The sequence below is a fragment of the Eptatretus burgeri genome, chromosome 12 (assembly GCF_056783735.1).
Source record: "Eptatretus burgeri isolate ZD-2024b chromosome 12, Ebu_testis_v1, whole genome shotgun sequence".
Taxonomy (NCBI): Eukaryota; Metazoa; Chordata; class Myxini; order Myxiniformes; family Myxinidae; genus Eptatretus; species Eptatretus burgeri.
The window spans coordinates 62,172,501-62,193,136 of NC_140972.1; the positions used below are offsets into that span (position 1 = coordinate 62,172,501).

At 42.9% G+C, this 20,636-nt stretch overlaps 1 long non-coding RNA gene across 2 annotated transcripts; it reads right to left on the reverse strand.

Annotated features, from left to right (window-relative positions):
* Window positions 1–786: 786 nt before the first annotated feature.
* On the reverse strand, window positions 787–19,713 carry LOC147015751 (uncharacterized). Of its 2 annotated transcripts, XR_015049825.1 has the most exons (6): window positions 19,581–19,713; window positions 19,117–19,214; window positions 11,885–11,975; window positions 10,561–10,642; window positions 5,010–5,201; window positions 789–916 (listed from the first exon to the last, which is right to left on the reverse strand). It is a non-coding gene; the product is annotated as an uncharacterized LOC147015751 (long non-coding RNA). The 2 variants fall into 2 exon arrangements; XR_015049824.1 differs by lacking the exon at window positions 5,010–5,201 and having other exon boundaries at window positions 787–916.
* Between the last annotated feature and the right edge of the window lie 923 nt (window positions 19,714–20,636).

Consider the following 20,636-nt stretch of genomic DNA (forward strand, 5'->3'; position numbering starts at 1 on the left):
CGGGTTAGCAATTCTACCGTGATGTTGGCTTCCTGGACTTTTTCCGCACAGCTCGATCCAATACGGCCCAGAGGTGTTCAATGGGATTGGCCATGGAGGTCGCTTAATCCCATTTCTGTCCTGCCGTTCTTTGGTTTTTTTTGCAGTGTGGCATGGAGCTCCATCTTCCATGAACAGAGTGTTGTTTTTGACCATCTGACCAGTGGAGAAGATGGGGAGAAGTCCATCCTTAAGGATATAAATGTATATCGTAGAGTTGATGTTGCCAACACACTCCGCAAGCTCTGAATGACAAGTGCTCCAGATTGCTCCCCACACCATCAATGAAAAACCACCGTATTTGACAGTGGGCTGGAATCGGTTCAAAGAAAACTCTTGACTGGGAAGTCTCCAGACCCATACATGTCCACAACCAGAAAAATTGAGCAAATTGGGACTCATCTGAAAAAAAATGACAGTTTGCCAAAATTCCAAGTGTCTATTGGCCATCTCATCAGCCCACTTCTTTCTCCTTTGAATGTTGGCTGGTCTAAGAAGAGGTTTTCTTCTAGCTGCTCTTCCATCGTAGCCCAGTTGATGAAGGTACCACACGGCAGTTCTTGAGCTAACTTGAACCTCCTCTGCAACATCTGCTGCCTTTTTTTTCTCAATGGACCGCTTGACAACTTGAAGACACCTTTCTTAAAGCCCAGATTGACAAGAACAGGAAGCTGTGGATTCTTTCCCTTCGCCGGTGAATTGCACAATCATCCAATTGACTGTAAATAGCCGAATGCCAAGGTTCTGAGCTATCTGACACTGGATGACTCCACCTTCGGATTGGCCAACAATTCGTCCTCTTTGAAAATCGGAAAGTTTGTGTGCTCCCTGGATTTGAGGCAACGTTGATTGTTGAGGAAGGCCCATGAACTTATTTCTGCAAAGAAATAGTCGAATATGAGAACAAATCACTGAGTAAAACTGCATTATACAGATGAAACAATAAAAAGAGCAATCGGAGCTTGCAGACCCTTGCCAGGACTTATATTGTGTGGTGTATTGTGTGGTCTTTGTTTACTGGTGTGTTACGTAATTAATAAGAGATAATAATTATAACTGCCACTTTATAACTACAAGCAGTGATAACTGGGTACCAAGACGTTTCGCTTTGATGCAACCCCGCTTTGATCGGACATCTGACCCTGACCAATGACGTTTTTTAAAAATTACTATTCAATTGAATTCAGAAAGGGATTAAAATTAATTCAATTCATATCAACTGGAAGACCAAATATGTGCAGTACTGCATTGGAGTCATCAGGAGGAAAACAAGCAAATGGAAAAGATGAAGTCATCAGGAAGAACCTGGATAGGAGTCACATTTCAGCTGCTACTCCTCTACCATCAAACCCATCCAGGCACAGCCAAGTGAGACTTATTCAAAAAAAAAAAAAGTGAAAAAAATAATTAATAACCCCACATCAAAAAAATAATTCTGGCTGCCAGACCATATGTCCAATCAAGTTGAAATTAAAATAAACCAATGTCACCTGCAGGCTGACCCGTATCTTGCCAAAAGGTGACCACGTGTGACTTCTTTAAGGTCACACTGAGGTGAACAGAGCTGCTATCCATCAGGAGCGACTCCTTGAGGAATATCTGCCTACGAGAGATTCCGATGAGAATCATTCTCCAGTAACCATGAAAAATATGCGTTTGCCTCATTACGCCACCAAATGACGTCATAATGTCTCAAGCTTGACATATCCAGAAAGCACTAATCGAGGTGTTCAATTTGAGGTACCACACGATATGGTTCCTAAAACTTGAAAATTTGACCTTGGGGTCAAATATGTTTGACCTCAGGCGCTAACCATGAAGGTCAAGGCCAATCGCCACCAAAAATTAATCAGCTGAGCGCCAGACCATGAACTATATTCCCATGAAGTTTGAAGACGATCTGATCAAAATTACTCAAAAAATAAGGGTTTCGTCGACTCCCCTGATTTGCGACAAAGTGACCTTGACCTTTGACCTTCAAAATTTTGTGCACTGAAAGGGACCTCTATAGGCCTCTGATATGCGAAGTTACAAAAATTTCCAATGATAACTGTGCTCTGCAGAATTTTTTATACGTGATTACAGACAAACGAACAAACAAACAAACAAACAAACAAACAAAAAAAAAACATACAAGCTGACTAACATATCTTGCAAAAACTTCGTTTTGGCAAGATTAAAAATGCATTCCCCATCACTACTAGATCACAATTTAGAAGTTGCATGTTGATTAATTAAGCAGTTTCAGAGAACATTATTTAATATTTTTCTTAAATCCAATATGGCTGCCAAACCATGTGACATCAATTATCCCTTCACAACCTTGAACGCATGCCATGGGGAACATTTATGTGAAGTTTCCTCTCGATCTCTCCAGCTGTTCTGGAGAAGATTTTCATGTTTTAGGATAAATCCAATATGGCTGCCAAATCATGTGACCTATCACATCATTTGTGTGAACCTTTTGTTCCTCATGGATAGCCAGTTATGTGTGCAAATTTTCACCTTGATCTGTTCAGCCATTTCAGAGAAGAAGATTTTTGAAGGTTAAAAAAGAATATATGTATGTTTGTATGTATATAATATTTGCAGCAATGAAAGTAAATTAAGACTTGAAAGTTGATGCAAACAATTCTTGCAGGTGTCACAACTTTTGTTGATTAGTTGCAAACCCTCTATCTGTATAAAAGCAGTGTTGGAACAGACTGTGTTGCTCCACCCTCTGAAGCATTATTTGGACAATATTGCACTGCAGGAAGTAGTATATTGCTATCATAATGGCAAGAAAAAGACAATTAACAAACAAAGACAGACAGACCATTATAACTCTTAAACGTGTAGGTCTTTCTGTTGGAGAAATTGCAAAGTAAGCCAAGGTGTCAGTGAGTACAGTCTCCTACACCATCAAAAGGCACTTGGAAACTCTGACAGGAAGAGGTCTGCCAGACCCAAAGCCACAACACAATCAGAAGACAAGTTTCTGAGAGTCAACAGCTTGCGTGATCAGCGACTCACAGGACAGCAGCTTCAAGCACAGCTTAACACTGATCGAAGTAAGGAAGTCTCCGTTTCAACTGTGAAGAGAAAACTTCGAGCTGCAGGTTTGACAAGTCGAGTGGCAGTAAGAAAGCCATTGTTAAGATTGCAAAATAAGAAAAAGAGGCTTGCCTGGGCCATGAAGCACCACCAGTGGACTACTGAAAACTGGAAGAAGGTCTTATGGACCGAAGAATCAAAATTTGAAATCTTCGGTTCATCACTCAGGGTTTTTGTACACCATCGAGTAGGCGAAAGGAGGGTTCCTCAGTGTGTGACACCAACTGTCAAACATGGGGGAGGAAGCTTGATGATCTGGGGCTCTTTTGCTGGATCTAGAGTCGGCGACTTGCACAGAGAGACTGGTACCCTAAACCAAAAGGACTACCACAGCATTTTGCAGTGCCATGCAATACCCTCTGGTCTATGCCTAGTCGGTCAGGGGTTCATCCTACAGCAAGATAATGACCCAAAACATACCTTCAGGCGATGCCCGAACTACCTGAGAAGAAAAGAACAAGACGGTAGGCTTCAAATCATGGAATGGCCAGCACAGTCTCCAGACTTTAACCCCATCGAGCTGGTTTGGGATGAACTGGACAGAAGGGTGAAAGCAAAGCAACCTACAAGTGCAACACATTTGTGGGAACTTCTACAACAGTGTTGGGAAGAACTTTCCGAACAATATTTGATTTCCATTGTGGAAAGAATGCCACAAGTATGTTCAGCTGTTGTACTTGCAAAAGGGGGCTATTTTGACGTGTCAAGAAGTTAGATTAAATTTTGTTCAACAAAACGATTCCGTGATTTCTTTTTTATCTGCAATTGTTTTTTTGTTCTCTGCTTTAATTTCAGAGTACATTGAAACATGAAACTGCTTCAATTTCAGTAAAAACTGGAAAAATGGGGTGGGGGGGGGGTGTTCTAAAACTTATTACCGATGGAGTACGTATATACACATGTATATACAGTGGCCTGCAAAAGTATTCATCACCTTCTCACCTTCCAATATTGCCACATTTTGATGAACAAGCAGAGTACCAGCCAGACAGGAGATCTTGTTACAAGCATGCAACACATTTCTCTGATGCATACCTTTATTTGGGTGGTGTATAGGGAACTGACAGCTCTGTAAAGGCAACCCCCCCCCCCAAATTTGGTGTTTTCCTCACAAAATGCACAATTGTTATGCTCAGTTGCCCCACTAATATAGCATGATGTTTCAAGAAGTTGTGGACAAATTATCACAAAACTTTGTGGTTGAGTTGGGTACGTGACAAGAACAAGTCGATTAGATTTTGGTTGTAGTCCAAATGTAGATCCGGCCTATCAGTGGGATATATCACAGAAACTGTTCAGCCTGGCGGAGGTACGTGATATACTGACTGCTCACCTTCACTCTTTCATTCCTCTTTTTCCCCACCTTTGGAATAAACTCCCACACTCTCTTCAATCCAATTCTTCCCTCCAGGCCTTCAAAACAGCTGTTCACCACCACCTCTTATCGTCCCCCATCCAAAACCTCGATCTTTTCCCCCCGTTAATCCACCCTAAACCCACCTCCTTCAATTTACCTACTTTCCTTCCCGAAAGTCCTTGAGAGTGTCCATCTTGTATTCCCCATGTTCCCCGCCCCATCTCTCTCCCTTCCACAGACCTCCTAATGTCTCTGTTTCCCACTGTTTTATCCTTCCCTCTCCCACCCCTCTTGTCTCATGCCCCCCTTTCCCCATTGCTGTGCATTGTGTGTTAGATCATACAAGGTATACAAAAAAAACAAAAAACTGAGTACAGTTTTTGTAATAAATACTATCATCATTGGCACTGCATAAAATGTCGATGAGCCATCCCACAAAATGACTTCCATTCTACTTCTTCAGACAATGTCCTCAGATATACCGTTCCAGCCAAGAGTGAGAGCTGGGAGGAATGACCTGGCATAGAGGTGTAAACTCTTGTTTTCCATTCAGGTTCCTGCTGCTCATTGGCTCCAGAGTGTGTGCTCTGAGTGCACAAGGTTCTCCGTACTCCGAGATGGCGCTGCTCTCTGTAGTATGAGTGAGTGCAAGAGTTCTGGCACTTTCCCAGGGTCCATTTCTGAACAGCAACAAAGCTCGGCCACTGTTCTGTGGTGAGACAAAGGGTTTACATTTCCAACAGTATTTGACTTGATCAGTTTCCTAGTCTTCTCTTGTACAGTATATATCCAGGATTCTCAGGTGGGTATCTGATGCTGCTATCCAGGAGATAACAAATCAGAACACAACAGGACAAAAGGAAGAATTGAGATGGGGGGGGGGAACCAACAGCAGAGTTGAAGGCCAAGATAGAGGCACACTTGGACAAACAATGGGTGTGGAGATGGAGGGCAGCAGAGAATGGATGGGGTGGACAAGATGGATACAGAAGGAAAGTCTCAGGAGGGAAAACTGGAATTTGGAAGGAGGAGGAATTGTGGTGAGGTTGGGGGGGGTGGGAGAGGGGTGGGGTGGGAGTGGGATGGTGGTGGGGGGGCGAGCAATAGTTAACAAGGGAAGAAAGGATCATAGTTTTGGATTGGGGATGATCTTAAATGGTGGTGAACAGCCATCTTGAAGACCTGAAGGGAAGAATGAGATTGAAGAGAATATGGAAGTTGGTTCCACAAGCAGGGAAAAAAAAGAGGAACGAATGAATGGAGGTGAGCAGTGATCCTTGATCCTCAGAGTTTCACCAGAAGGGGGTTGTTGGTGAACCGTGTGCGCCCTTCAGGAACCTGGGAGGTGACAAACCACCGAAAGAGCAGATGGTGCAAGACCAGAGAGGAGGCCTTAGAAGACGGAGACAGCCCACCAAACCTCTCTGCGATGGGAAAGTGATAGGCCCATCGATTCAGCTTCATCTCAGGAGATTACAATAATCTTGAAGGCCTTGGTTTCTCCTTAGTCAAGCTGAGTAAGGTTTGAGGCAGGGGAACCAACCCGAAAGAGTGATGACCCCGAAAGAGTGATGACATTAAGAGTGATATCCTGCATGAGTTGAACACAGACTTCAGTGTCATTAGCGGAATTGCATGAAGGATTGAAAAATCTGTGTATTAACAAAATCTTTGACTATTTGCACAAAATTAAGAGAAATCTTTGGAAAGTAAAATAACCTGGCAGTGTGATTTTGGTGATATATTTTGGGTGTTTTTTTTAGAGCTAAGCTGAGGCTTCCCCACTGTATTGCATTTTTTTTACACATTGTCTAACCTCATACAAGAGCTAATACACAGAACACGTGACAAGGGGAGCAGGAGACAAGAGGGGTGGGAGAGGGAAGCACAAAACAGTGGTGAACAGAGACATTAGAAGATCTGTGGAAGGGAGAGGGATATGGCAGGGAACATGGGGTATACAAGATGGACACTACAGGGACTTTCAGGAAAGAAAACAGGGAATTTGAAGGAGGTGGGTTTGGGGTGGATTAATGGGGTTGGAAAAAATCAAGATTTTGGATGGGGGAAGACATGAGATGGTGGTGAACTGCTGTTTTGAAGACCTGGAGGGAAGAGTGGGATTGAAGAGAGTGTGGGAGTTTGTTCCAGATGAGGAAAACCGAGGAATGAAAGAGTGAAAGTGAGCAGTAATTCTTGATTTTGACTGTTTCACCAGAATGGGGCTGCTGGCTGAAATTGAGCACCCTGCTGAAATATAGGGGGGACAGAGCAGTTGGGGGGGGGAGCAAGGCCGAAGAGGAGATGGTCGAAGACAGAAACACCACTGACCAGCCTGCGGTGAGAGAGTGAGAGACCCAAAGACAGCCTCATCGCGGAAGCTACCAATGATCCAAAAAGCCTTGATTTCCACAGTATGAAGCCGAGATGGGTGTGAGACAGCAGCACCAGCCCAAAGGGGAGAGCAGTACTCTTTCATGCTGTGGGTGAAAGCTTTATATGTGGTTAGGAGCTCAGGTGTGCCAAGGAAGGATTTTGCATGATGGAGGATGCCCATTCAGTGACTTCACTTCACTTAACCTGAAGTTTAGCATCCCACCCCACTTTCAGTTTTTTTTTAATCGTTCCACGCTGTCTGAATATAACTTGTTCAAGGTGCCGGTGATAAGTCGACTCCTCGTGAAAAGACACCAGAGGGTGTTTAATGTCCACCACATGATGCTTGCAGACAGGACACCCAGCTTAATGTTCATCCAAGGGACAGAGTACTTTGTAATGTAACATCCTGCCTGGAGCACCAATCCAACAGTTTACTCCAGTAGGGAATCTAACCCAGACGAGGCAGCAAATCGATAAGTGCAATACCTCTGCGTCAGGGCTGAAAAACACTCATACTGCAATAATTATATGAAGGTCACTTTGAATAAAATTGGAACATGGACCCAAGACAGACAGAAGTGATGAAAGTATAAAAGAAGCTCTGTACAGTAGCCTGCAAAAGTATTCACTCCCCACACCCCACCCCCCCCCCACCTCCTAAGTTTTCACATTTTGATGCCACCTGAGCTTATTTCATGACGATTTCAAATCAAACTTAATGTATAATCTTCTCAAACTACTCCAAAGTGATAAAGCTTTAAAAATGCAGATAAAATGTGAATAATTTAGATTAACAGAGAAAAATCAGATGATTCTCAGTTGCACAAGTATTCAAAGCCCTTTGCCAAATTAATCCAAAATCACTTCAGGAGCAAATTATTTGCTTGAAAGGTTATAAAATAAGTGTAATCAGTTTAATCTGAATGTAATCAGTGGTTTAACATAAAAAATAAGCTCCTCAGTTGAATAAGGATGTTTAATGTGCAACTCACTTGGTCAACCAACAAGGCAAACATGAAGACCAAGAAGGAGCTTTCCAAATAAGTCAGACATAAAGTGGTGGAGAAGCACTGTTCAGGAGAGGGTTATAAGAAGATTTCAAAGTCCTTCATTATCCCTTTGAGTGCAGTGAAATCCATCATGAAGAAGTGGAAGACATCATACCATCCATACTCTACCCAGATCAGGTCACCCATCTAAACTCAGCAGCTGGGCAAGCAAGAAACTGGTTCGGGATGTCACTATAAATCCAATGACTTTGAAAGATCTGCAAGGTTCTATGTCGGAGATGGGGGTCAGTGTTCATCAATCTACAATATCCCGTTCCCTTCACAAAGCTGGCCTCAATGGACAGATGGCAAGAAAAAAGCCATTACTGAAAAAGACGCATCGAAAAGCTCACATGGAGTTTGTGAAAAAGCATCCTAATAATACTGCAGGCATGTGAAGAAATGTTTTGTGGTCAGATGAGCCAAAAATTGATATTTTTGGTCTAAATTCAAAACGTTACGTGTGGCACAAGCCAAACACGTCACATCACCCAGTCAACACCATCCCTACTGTCGAGCATGATCGTGACAGCATCATGTTATGGGGCTGCTTTTCATCAGTAAGGACTGATAAGCTTGTCAAGATAGAAGGGACAATGGACAGTGCAAAGTACAAGAGACTCCTTGATAAAAACCTGCTTGAGTCAGTCATGAATCTGAAACTGGGTAGGAGATTCACATTTTAGCAGGATAATGATCTGAAGCACAAAGCTAATGCTACATTGGAGTGGCTGAATAAGAAGAAAATAAATGTTCTTGAGTGGCCCAGTCAAAGTCCTGACTTGAACCCATTTGAACATTTATGGTGACACTTGAAGAATGCAGTCCATCGATGATCTCCATCAAACATGACAGAACTTGAGCAATGTTCACATGAAGAATGGACAAATATTTTACCATCTTACTCTGTAAAGCTAGTAGAGACCTACCGCAAAAGACTCATAGCAGTCATTGCTGCAAAAGGTTCTTCCACCAAGTGCTGATCTAAGGGGTTGAATACTTTTGGAACCAGTGAATTTTGATTTGTACATGTTTTTTTCAGGTATTCCTGACATGTAACCAACTTCAACTACAACAGTGTTTTGTTTGATCTCCTCAGTTATCAATAAAAAAGTTCATTTTGAAAAATTGTTTGTACATAATTCGTAATTCGGCTTGGTGTGACATTATTGGTTGGGGGTGAATACTTTTGCAGGCCACTATATACCAGGCAGTATGGTTGTATAATAAGCAAATAATTTAAATAACAATTACCAATAATCCCAAAATGTAAAGCCCATCCACGTCTGCTTTGTACTCAAACCACCACAGCTGCAAAAAAAAGTAAAATTTATGAATCAGTGTTCTCCATAATCTTATAATCAAAGTTTGTCTATAATGTAGTGACAAAAACTGAAATGGCAAACAAGAAAGCATCCAAAATGCAAGCAGACAAAATAAAGAAACATAGAAGTGATAACAAAATCCGGCTGTCTTGCACTGGGTAGCGGTGGATGGGCTAATAATGACTATTTCTATATACTGTCCGACGTCGGAGTGGCGACCCGTCCAGGATTGTGCCCAATAACCAAGGAAACTGCTTCGGCAGCACCGACGCTCCGCACAGAATATGGTTCCAATGGATGGAATGGATATATACTGTGACATTGCCTTTTGATATTTTGACTCAATAATTAATTAGTCTTCTCTATATTCTCATAATAAAGGTTTGATGAAAAGCTGATGACGAAAGTTCAAATGGTAAAAAACATCATGGCCTGGACAGACAGATACAAAACCCTATTGCCCACTGCGCGGACAGACGGGATAATTTATATTTACCTCCATTCACCAAAGGGGAAGAAAGAACAAATTACCAAAATAACACATTTCTATGAATAAGAGCAAACTGCCTTGTGGAGAGATATTACAAAGTGCTTCGTTTGTGGTCCAAGTTTCCTTATAATTTTGAACAGTGTTACTATATTATGCCACCTTATGTTCTGCCGCCGATGCGTGAGCGCATCAAGCCTTTCAGGCTCACAGCACCGTGTTCCACTACATTCCTCTCAATTTTTGCCTTCCTAGTTTTATGTATTGCCATCTTTGCACAAGTTAAAATAAAGTTGACAAGGAGATCTCGTGACTTGCTCTGCTTCTTCAGCGGGTGTCCGATGATGAAGAGCGTTGGTGAGAAGTGAAGCCAGAAGCGCAAAAGCAAGTTTTTCATCAATAAGAAAATTGGCTGAAGATGGCGACATTGTAGGTCCATGTGAAATACCGTTTCTCTTTCACTACAAAAGCAGCATTCCTCTGGAACGTTTGTGAAATACCACATCATGGCTAGTAGTAGTAGTAGGAGTAGTAGTAGTCGTAGCTATTGCCTGTGATGTGTTCATGGCCTGGTGTGTTTATGAAAAAGTACACAGTGCTGGGATTTATAACCGATAGTCAACTTTTTAATGCAAGCAACAGAGTCGTCATTGCTATAACTCAACTCTCCAAACTCCAGAAAGTTTTGCAATATGGGACATTTTGAATATCTATGACTGCCGGACATTGCCACATCATCCTGGACATCAGGCATCAACGCTCACCTTGACTTCTTATTGTCGGGGAAGGGGCTGGGATGCTTCCAATACTATATTGTAGTATGCTCACCTTTTGTTCCCTTGTTGATGCTTTTTCTGCACCAGCAGCACACCCGTACGTATATGTGCACTTGACTTCGGAAACCCACGGACTGCACAGGAGGGCGAAGCGACACCGCCATCCGTGAGAAATTGTACGGGATTACAGTACGGGAAAAAGTTGCTGAGATTACAGTTTGATGCACGGTTTCGGAATATTTCTTAATTGCAAGGGGAAAACGTTGCTGGGAACGGCTATTTGTAAATGCGCAACTTGTTTTCCTAAAGTCTCTGAAAGACCAGACTCCGGTCTGGCCGACGCTTAAGCTCTCAACTGGGGGCCATACATAACACGGGTCAGTTTATTAAAAACGCACTAACCGTTAAACCGGAAAAGTGACTGCACTTGGACTCACAGAAAAGCTGACGCTGCTCGCTATTAATTCACCCAATTGGCTGTTACCGCAGAGCATGTGAAACGCATTGAGTGCAGGGCATGCAAAGGCCCCACAGAATTCCATGGGGGTAAGGTATAAGTTGGGGGGGTCGAGGGGGTGCCACAGTGGACTGGTTGGGACGGTTGGGGGGCTGGGAGGTGTAAAGGGGGGTGATTCTGGGCAAAAATCACAAGGGACTTAGGGGTAGAGGAAGGAGGTCGAGGGTCATTGGACTTCAGCCATTTCTCAGCTGGAGTTGGAGAAACTTTCCAGATCTGGTAGTCTTCCTGGCTGGGCTTAACTCAACCTTTATCCCTTCCCCCACACCTTGTCCTCCCAGCAGAGTTTATTCCCAGAGCTCGTGGAAATGGGCAGCAGATGCTCCCAACACCAGTTTTCCTTAATGCACACCCCTTTTGCAAATCCAACCCACTTTTCTTGACCCCTTTCGGGCCCTCCCACCTGTCCCCACTCCTTTTCCATCAGCTATGCCTCGCTCAGCGAAAAGAACTGACGGGAGGGGAGGGTGAAGGGCTTTGGAGGGAGGATGGGAGACCCAACGTGCTCCTTGCTATCTGTGGTTTGCTCAACTCCAGGAGGCGGGCCATTAAAATGCAGCCAATTGGCTGGGGATGAATTTTTTTTGGTTTGAATTTGGCTTTGGGATTTTTGTTAATTACTTTGCTCTTTTCATAATATCCCCGTGTAACCTCGTAATTGCTTTCAGAAGCATCACTCAGTGCCGACGGGAAATTACACTGAGACAAGTGACAGAGAAAAGGGGGCAGAGTTTGGTTCACCGCAAGCCAGTGGTTTACAAATTATGCTCATTCTGACAGACAGCCTCCAACAGACATTATTAAATTTAATTTTGACATAACTTGGCAAATGCACATTGCTACCTGACAGTAAACTCACTTCTCAGTTTGGGTTCCACCTTCATTAAGTATTATTTTTCAGTTCTCTTGGGTTTCAGTTTCAGCTCACGCCAGTTGGACGGGTAGTTTGTCTGTCAATGGAGGGAAGATAAGGAGGAAGGGCTCAGCACAACCATATGCAACGCACACCTTGACTGGATGCACATATAACTTTCACACACACTCAACCATATGACTCCACACATATGTATATATACAGGGAACTGCAAAAGTAGGTATACAGTTAGGATTATACCAGTATTACCAGTATTATAATAATGGTACTAGAATTCATTTAATTTGAACATTTGAGGGATTAATATGTTTATTATTGATATGTTTATTAATGGTATATTATTATTGATATGCTTGTATAATCAATAAAACACGTTTTGTGCACATCTTTTGGTTTTCATTACTGTATACCTACTTTTGCAGCCCCCTGTATGAATATATAAACACACACACATATATATATATATATATATATATATATATATATATATATATATATATATATATATATATATATATATATATATAAACACACACATATATATATATATATATATATATATATATATATATATATATATATATATATATATATATATATATATATATATATATATATACATACATATACATATATATATATATATATATATATATATATATATATATATATATATATATATATATATATATATATATATATATATATATATGGTGTTATGTTGTGTTGTCCTGTCCGGTGTTGTCACTGAATGACTCCCTCAAACTTTTGTGAAACCATATCAAACTTCCGAGCTGCTCCGACCTCTCCCGTGTGTATGTCCTAAGGGAATTATTTTTGAATTTTTTTTTTCTCACATATACATACATAATTTGTTTGCCTTTTCAATTTTATATATATATATATATATATATATATATATATATATATATATATATATATATATATATATATATATATATATATATATACACACACACACATATATATATATATATACATGCCCAGGTTAGACACACACACTGCACAATGGATGAAAAGTTTCCCTTAATAAGGAGGTGTTAGAAAATGTTCATATTTCATTTTACCTTTCGTTTCACCTCTTGAGGCAGAGCATGGGGGTTGCCAGTTCCACGTTTAGTTATCACCCAAGGGGGTGATGTAGGAGGCATTATACCCTGGCCATTGGATTTACGGAGATTTCCAGCAGGGGGCATACTTAATGGCAGGAGGGAGCTCAGCTAATACGCCTATAACGCTGGCTGCAGTCCAAAGAGTTTTGCACCATTAATGTGTGCAATCGGTCGGGACAGTGAACTTCACTTTCCTTCTGACAAATGCTGGCACTGCAGCATATTGAGCTGCCTTCCAAGCTGGCTCGGGGTTTTTTGGGGTCTCTTTTAGAACAGAATCAGAGCCAGGGAGTGCAAAACGCTGTTGTTTTGTTTGCATTCACAATAAGGGCTGGTAGGATGGGCTGGAGGTATGCATGCTTGCCTCTAAGCTGTCTAGACTGGGTTCGAATCTCGACCCAGCTTTAAACTGTTTCACAGGCAGGGTGTTCATCATTGTGTGTCCTTCAGATAGACGTGAAACGGAGGAGTCTGCTGGCATTAATTGGTGGAATTTAAAGATCACATCGTGTCAGGCACCATAGCACCATCCTCCAAATTCCAGCCCTAACCAGCAGAGGGCATTGCATCAGTGGCACAGAGTGGCACAGCCATGTTCTCAGCCAATGGTGCTACCCCACAGGTGAGTACTGCATTTGAATAAAGAAGAAGCATCACAGTTCGAACATAATGGGTTTTTACGTTGTGCACTCACTTGGTGTCTATGTGGAAGGGTAACTTGTCTGAATTTGGTCACCTGCACTGTGTATGATAAATATATCTTATGGCATCTTTGGTAAGAGTGCACCTTTAGGGTAATGCATTTTCTGCTGAATGGGTGTCACTTGATCAGCCATGATGTAACAATCAGCAGACTGAATCCACGTTTGTACTCTGGTTCCCATCGTGTGCAGCCTTTTTTTTTGGCTGGTGGTTGCATCATTGGTTAAGGGCACGGCTATGCCACTGATACAGTGCCCCAATTACCAGTACACTGGTGCTCATTTCACTGACCTCGGAAGGATGACTGGCTGAATCAACCCCCTGGTGTTAATTCAGTGGAAAACGGGGCTCGAACTCAGGACCCTAAGATCCTAAGCCACCACCCTAAGCGCTAAGCCAACACCAGGTTATACTCTGGTTGAATATGCATTTGTCAGATAGATTTTATAAAATATAACCCTTCCTGATCTGAAGTTGCATCAGCGGCTCTATGAGGCATCACCAAAAAAACACCAACTACTACGACTACTGATAGAGTAAAACTTACAGCCCCGATGATTCCCAGGTTCATGAAGGATCGGCTGAGGAATGCTTTTAATCCAAGTCTTTCACCAACTGGCTGATTGTGTCTGAACATTGACTGAAGGTGATCCAGGCATTAATTTGTAATTTGTTCAGTGTGTTGGCAATAACTCGCCGACGCATACTCTTCAACTTCAAGAAAGACATCACCGTGGGATATTTAACATCCATGAACAATCAATGGTTGCAGACGGGTCCTCCAGCTGAACATCTTTCCGATGGACGGCACACACATTGACGCCTTGCCCTGCATGTGAAACATCAGAGCTGCAGTTTATAAGCTGGTTCAGGATCCAAACCCAGACGAGACGGCTCAAAAGTTTATGCACACACCTCTAAGCTATCTTGCGAGTCCATAAAGCTTCAACAAAAGGAAGCCTAACTTACAAACACATTTCTCCCAGCCTGCTTCCCATTCCACACCTCTATCTCTGGATGACTCATAAACCTGTGCATCATGCCACAGCTGACTGCTCATGAGAAGGCCGACTGCCTCAATTCTGTGTTTGCTTCCCCATTTTACGTACCAAACCTTCACTCCTTACACCTACCCTTTCCTCTCATACCTATCTGCTCCTGGATCCTGTCTTTCCCACTTGAGAAGGTGGAGAGGTTTCTTGAAAAGCTTGCCTCTGGTTCTGTGACAGGTCCAGATGGCATCAGTGTACATTTCCAAAAAAACCTGCTCTGCTGCTCTTACTCATCCTCTTTCTGCTCTGTTCACTCGATCATTCTCTCTGGATCAGTATATCCATCTCCCTGGAAGTTACCCAATGTTATTGCAATACACACACATGGAGTAAAACAGATCCTCTTAATGACAGACCTATTAGCTTACTTCCAATTATATGCAAGGTCATATAATCTATCATTGCAGTTGACATCAAATCCTTTCTTTTCTCCAAGGGTCTGATCTCAGATCATCAGTTCGATTTCAGACTTGGTCATTCCAACTTGGACATGCTGCTTCTACTCTCCCAACAATGCATGAAAGCGCTCAATCTCAGACATGAGATCAGGGCCATCTGTCTGAACATATCTCGAGCATTTGCTGGTTTGGCACCCCACCTTGATCACCAAATTCTCTGCTTCTGGCATCCAAGGCCACCTTCTCTCATGGCTCACTGACTTCCTCCACCCCTGCAGTCAACTTGTTGCTCTTAATGGGATCCTTGTTTCTCCCCTTACTGGCAAGGCTGAAGTTCCCCAAGGCAGTGTCTTGAGCCCAGTCTTGTTTCTCATCTTCATCAATGATCTTTCTGATTTCCTGGAAAGCCCTGCTTATCTCTGCTGATAATTCCACCCTCTGCCATAACATTTCTCATCCTTCAGACAGGTAGGCAGTAACCTCTTCCTTCTCTGCAGACATTGACAGAATCAGGAGCTGGTCCAGCACTTGGAATATGTCTTTCGATCCTGACAAATCCCACGTTCTTATTCAGTCTCTCCAAAAGGACAGTCTGGCAAAACTTCCTATCTACTTCATAAAAAAACCACTTGGAGAGGTTAAGTCACTCAAACTTTTGGGCCTCACCATCGCAGCTATGATCTTTCTAAGGCAGGCCATATTTCCAAGATGGCCTCCAAAGCCAGCCAAAGACTGGGCATCCTTCATGGCACAAGGTCTCTCCTTGGCCAGTCTGAACTTTTGACAACCTGCAAGGCCTTCATTCGCAGCTAGATGGAGAACTCCTCTCTCCTTTGGGATGGCACCCTTGCCTCACAACTTGCCTTTCTTGATGCAATGAAATGCAAGGCTCTCATGATGAAGATGAGTGCTTAGGCCTGTTACTCCTCCGACATCACTGTTCAGGTTGCTGGCCTCTCTGTATTCTACAACTTCCTTTTACCCCATGTGCGTGAAGTGAAAAGCAACTTTAAGTCATTGGTTCACTTTGTTTTTCTGTCTGGCTGACTGTCAAACTGTCTGTCTACAAACGTCAGTTTATGATCGAGGAACAACTTAATTTCATTTGAATGTTATATTTCGAACATGAATCAGAACACGAATTGGAAAGCGAACCTGTAGTTTTGCAGTACTCTGGCTCTGAATTTGTCCTGATCGTGCATACGCAGAGAGAGGTGGGATTTTTTTTTTTTAGTCTGTTCCCTTCCACTCTGTTCTTGCTCTTCTACAAGCCTCGACCATGTATTAAAAAAAAGGACCACTAGACCTGTAGCTTATATGGGACCTGGCCTAATGCTACCCAAATTTGGTAGCATTCCAAGTGGTGGGTCTGGAGAAGAAGATTTTTGAAAGAATTTCTGCAATTTTGCCAAAAATTTACAATGGCTGCCATTTTGAATCACTTGTGGTCACATTATCAGCATGGACAAGTCCTTCCCTTCACAATTTAACATCAGGACCCTGTCCTAATGTAGTAACCCAAATTTGGTAGCATTATGACTGGTGGGTTCTAGAGAAGACTTTTGAAGGAATTTACTAAGTCTGCCATCTTGACCTCCTTAAAGTCACCTGACCGGAACAAACTTCGCAATCGCCGTCACCAGTCAAGAGTGGAACCTTCCATCCATCCATCCATAGGGGCCATACTCTGTGCAGAGCATTGGTGCTGCCTTTGCAATCTCCTTGGCTATTGGACACAATCCTGGATGGGTCGCCACTCCGACACAGGACAAGCTGGCACTCATTTCGCCGACCTCGGAAGGATGACAGGCAGAGTCAACCCCACCTGAATGGGATTTGAACTCAGGATCCTAGCATCCCAAGCCCACCACCCTAACCATTAAGCCAACACCAGGCATACTTTATAAATGCTGGCAGTGATGACCGGGTATCAAGACGTCCCGCTTTGATTGGACATCTGACCCATGACATTTATGTGTGTGGAGCTTGTGTGGGGTGGGGCTTGTGTGGGTGGGGCTTGTGTGGGTGGGTGGGGCTTGTGTGGATGGGTGGGGCTTGTGTGGATGGGTGGGGCTTGTGTGGGTGGGTGGAGCTTGTGTGGGTGGAGCTTATGTGGATGTGGTTTGTGTGGGTGGAGCAAATTTTTTAAATTAAATAAACGTGTTGTGTGTGGGGAACTAATGAACTAATCACTAATTATGTAGATATGATGAATGTGGATTATGTGGATTGGCTTTGAGTGGGTGGAGCTTGTGTGGGTGGGGCTTGTGTGGGTGGGTGGGGCTTGTGTGGGTGTGGATTTTGTGAGTGGGGCTTGTGTGGATGTGGCTTATGTAATTCATCAGCTAATTGCTCTTCAATCTTAATGACATCATTAGAGCCTATAAGTTTTTTGAATTTCCAAGCCCAAGTTTCAATTTAGCACTGATCATCTTCTTCACGATGAACCTATCAACTTTTTCTCTCAAGGTTGGATTTTGTATCAGAGACAAATTATACATTTCTCCATCGGCTTCATGTTTTTCTTCTAACGTTGTGATATTTCCATAACAAATATCATGCCTCATGCACACTTCATCAACCCTATTGATAGGTTTGCTCCACGGTTTCAGATTGTCAGCCTCATCTAATCCTTTACTCAAATTTGTTCCTGGACCACAGAAAGAATATCCTGGTAGATGCAATTCCCCTCCGTACTCCAGTAGTTGTAAATTTACTTCCTGATAAAAACTTTTGTATATCTCCCCCACGTTTGTGTTTTGGGAATTGACTCTTTTTTGAGCCACACACCAAACATGTACCTTTTTGTATAACTCTGTTATTTTTACTTTTAATATACGAGATATTTTTACTTTTAACATATGAGATATTTTTACTCTTGGTTTTCCTTTTACATTTTAGACAACTAGTATGTGCAACCCCCCCCCCCCAAAAAAAACTTTCAAACCGTGAGCCAGAAACAACCACACAGGCCGTTCCTTCACTCTCGCATACCCGTACATGCGTGCCTGTACGTGCAACCCCCCCTAAAAAAACCCAAAAAGTTTCAAACAAACACACAGGCCATTCCTTCGCTCTCGTAAACGACGACTGGATTGGGGCATTGTGTTTATCTATAAATGCGCAGAAGAAATCGAGGAATTATTAGAATACACTGTCATCACTATGCGGAAGTGGTGCGTGCCCGTGCGGAATTTTCACATGCATTCCACGAATTATCGCTTGCATTGAAGTAACAACTGCTGTGATACTTTTACACACAGAGTTAATTAAAATCAAAATTAAAATCAAGTTTATCTCCCCGTCTTTGCTTGCCATGACATTCACTGCCATCAACCATTGCCACTCCCACGCCACGTTAACTAAGGTACTGATCCCCATCGTAACCGGCACGGCACGTGACATTATCATCGGCCGGCCACCCACCAGCCCACACAGCCACGCCTACGCAGCAACATGTTCTTTCATTGGTTGGTAAATAAATCGCCATAATTTGGGAAGCACTTGTCCGATTAATATCAAACCTTGAAAAGGCACATCCACAGGGCCCCAGCAATATACCTGGCAAGTTTTAATTAGATCAGACCAGTGGTTGGCGAGAGACAGTGGTCGCAGACACACGCACGCACGCACGCACACACATTGCTGGAATTATAGATAGACTAGTGCATGCACGTACGTGCGTGGCCATACGTGCAAACAAAACAAAATAAAAACATTCAAACCGCGTGCCAGAAACAACAACCACACAGACCGTTCCTTCGCTCTCACGTGCCCGTACGTGCATGGTCGTACGTGCAAAAAAAAAAAAAAAATCAAACCGCCAGCCAGAAACGACAACCACACAGGCCGTTCCTTCGCTCTCGCGTTCTCACGACAACCACACTTCCACACACAGAGTTAATTAAAATCCAAATTAAAATCAAGTTTACCTCCCTGTCTTTGCTTTCCATGACATTCGCTGCCATGTAACCAGCACAGCCCGTGACGTCATCGTCGGCCGGCCGCGCACCGGCCTACGCAGCCATGCCTACGCAGCAACGTGTCATGTCATTGGTTGGTAAATAAATGGCCATAACTTGGGAAGGACTTTTCCAATTAATATCAAACCTTGAAAAGGCACATACTCAGGTCCCCAGCAATATAGCTGGCAAGTTTCAATGAGATCGGACCAGTGGTTGTCAAGAAACAGCGGTCACAGAGACAGACACACACACACACACACACACACACACACACACACACACACACACGCACACACACGCACACACACACACACACACACACACGCACGCACACACACACACACACACACACACACACACACACACACACACACACACACACACACACACATTGCTGGAATTATTAAAATCCAAATTAAAATCAAGTTTACCTCCCTGTCTTTGCTTGCCATGACATTCGCTGCCATGTAACCGACACGGCCCGTGACGTCATCGTCGGCCGGCCGCGCACCGGCCTACGCAGCAACGTGTCATGTCATTGGTTGGTAAATAAATGGCCGCAGCAACGTGTCATGTCATTGCTTGGAAAAAAAAATAACTTGGGAAGGACTTGTCCAATTAATATCAACCCTTGAAAAGGCACATCCTCAGGTCCCCAGCAATATAGCTGGCAAGTTTCAATGATATCGGACCAGTGGTTGTCGAGAAACAGCGGTCACACAGACACACAGACACACAGACACACACACAAATTGCTGGAATTATAGAGAGATAACTCATTTATTTATGAGAAAAATTCCGACAGAGTGCGAAAACCTTTTTAGTTTCCAACATGCACATTTGAATCTTAATTTTCAAAACATAAAGAATCCTCAGAAATGTCTTCACTCTCTCCTCCATTTACTTAAGAAAAAAATACAAAACTTTAATCAAAGTTGATCACACCAACATCATCAATAATATAATCTTTTCCTTATTTCTCTTCTTTATCTCCACTTTCTCGTTTATATCTTCTCCCTGAAACCGATGTTAATAGTCGATGCAAATATTTCTAAAAGACTTATCAATTCTTTGTTTTCCTCCTCGGTGCGTTGAGATTTATTTATTTTCTGTAATGCCCCAAATCTTTTTCTAATCTCACTGGTTTCCATATTTTTATATATATTCTGTTTCTCTGTATGTCTCTCTGTGTGTCTCTCTGTCTGTGTGTGTCTCTGTCTTTGTGTGTCTCTGTCTGTGTGTGTCTCTGTCTGTGTGTGTCTCTGTCTGTCTGTCGGTCTCTCTCTCTCTTCTCCCTTTCCTCCTTCTCCCTCTCGTTCTTCTCTCCCTTCTCCCTCGCCTCCTTCTCTCCCTTCTCCCTCGCCTCCTTCTCTCCCTTCTCCCTTGCCTCCTTCTCTCCCTTCTCCCTCGCCTCCTTCTCTCCCTTCTCCCTCGCCTCCTTCTCTCCCTTCTCCCTCGCCTCCTTCTCTCTCTTCTCCCTCGCCTCC